Genomic DNA, 1,993 nt, shown 5'->3' on the forward strand with positions numbered 1-1,993 from the left:
AGATGTGTAGTTCAGAACTAGTTCACATGGAGTCCCTGTGTTCTGAAGCTCTCCCCGCTCCTGGTTGACTTCCCTCCTACCTGATGCTTAGCTGAAGGGTTACACTCAGCAGAGGCTCCACCATCAACCGTAAAAGTAAAGAGTTTTAGCAAACTCACAATGACTATGGGAGACAAGTGATGCTGAGATTGTGGGTGGTCCCAGGGACCAAAGGAGACAGCTAGAAAGTAGATAACCCTCAGGTCTGTGGCATCCGAAGGACCTATTTCAACTTTTTGATGTCCACTCACATAATGGCCAACGTCACAGATGTCCTTAGAAGTCCCAACGAAGAGCAGCAGTCTAAGAAGAATGTTGCCTTAGATATTATCTGAGCAGTAGGAATGTGTGCAGAGAAAGCCTGTGTTTGACTAGGCATTTATAGACTTCCCCAGCTTGAACTGAATGGAATTTGCTCCCAGTACTTACTCTGTGCTTATCAGAAGTTACTTTTGCACATGTATCACTGTTCTTAGCTACTTGTGAGCTTCTTAGACTCAGTGGGTCAATCGTTGTCCCACAGTCGGAAGTATTCTTGCCTGAGTCCCCCATGAAGGTCAAAGGAAACTCCAGTTCCTCAAATTCCAAAAGGCAGGCAGTCCAATGAGCAAATCCTGGACTACAGAAGAACTTCTGGTGGTAGATAAAAACCAGCATTCACTTCTCAGGAACTTGGGAAACTGTCTCCCATCTATCAAAGGATTCATTTCTCTTAACTTCTGGCAGAAGAGAGACAAGTGGCTACGTGTGGTACCTATTAGCATATCAAAGCTCATGCTAGCCTCTAGGTTCCCTCAGTATCCCAAGTAACTGGTAGTCATTTCAAAGTCCATTTTACATCCTAGCCCTTCTTACCTCCTTTTCTACCACAAACTCCCTCAAGCTCATGGGCTTCCCTTCCCCCAACTGCTTATAATTCTCTTTATAATTCTGCTATTCTGCCTCTGTCTGTCTGCCTCTGTTTGTCTGTCTCTGTCTGTCTTTGTCTCTGTCTCTCTCTGTCCTCTGTGTGTTTGTATGAATGTGTCTGTCTGTCTCACTGTGTGTAGATGTGTCTATCCCTCTGTCTGTCTCTCTTTCCCTCTCTCTCTGTGTGAATGTCTCTGTGTGTGAATGTCTGTCTGTCTCTCTGCCTGTCTGCCTGCCTGCCTGTCTGTCTCTATTCCTGTCTTTCTCACTGTCTTTTCTCTAGTCTCTATCCCTTGCTATTCTCCCATCTCTTACAGATAGCCCTGACCAGGTCTAGTCTGCTGGCCATGTTCAATCCACTTCTTTCCCTCTCTGTTCTGGATTCTTCCAGTTGCCTCTGGTTGTTCTCTCTTTCTCTTATATCTAGAATAAAAACCTCCCCCTTAATTATACAATGGAGCAGTTATGTCATTAGTCTATACACCCTCATTCTGTAGAAAAGACATCAGACTTCAACAAACGTACACGTTATTATCCTCTGTTTGTAGATAGGACTTGTTGAGAGTTGATTCTAGGTCTTCTGACTCATTCTGTGGCCCACATGAGATAAAGGTCCTTGATTAAAAGCCAAGGTCAGATGTATAGCCTTCAGCCTGACACCCTTCCTCATCTTTCTCTACCTCCATTCCCAGAGCCCTGAGCATGGTAGTCAAGACCCAACATGGGCGCAGAGGTCAATTCCTGCCTCTCCAATTTCCATCCTGGAACAAATTACTTCATCTCTCACTTTCCTCCTTTAGAAACAGGGAGTTAGTGCTCTAATGCTATAGGGCAGCTGCAAGCTCTGTAAGAACCAAAGTGAGAGAATTTCCTATGGCCTTGTGGATAAATACTGACAAGGGCCTCCCCTCCCCCATCCAGCACCCCCTTTCATTGTCTTGCTATTATTAAATAGGAAATGGCTTTGATAAAATCACCCCACAGTCTGTTTGACCTTGAGCAAGGTGTGACTAGTGATAAAACTTAATGTGTTTAAATAGTCCAA

Source organism: Rattus norvegicus, chromosome 9 (genome assembly GCF_021556685.1).
Source record: "Rattus norvegicus strain SHRSP/BbbUtx chromosome 9, alternate assembly SHRSP_T2T, whole genome shotgun sequence".
NCBI lineage: Eukaryota > Metazoa > Chordata > Mammalia > Rodentia > Muridae > Rattus > Rattus norvegicus.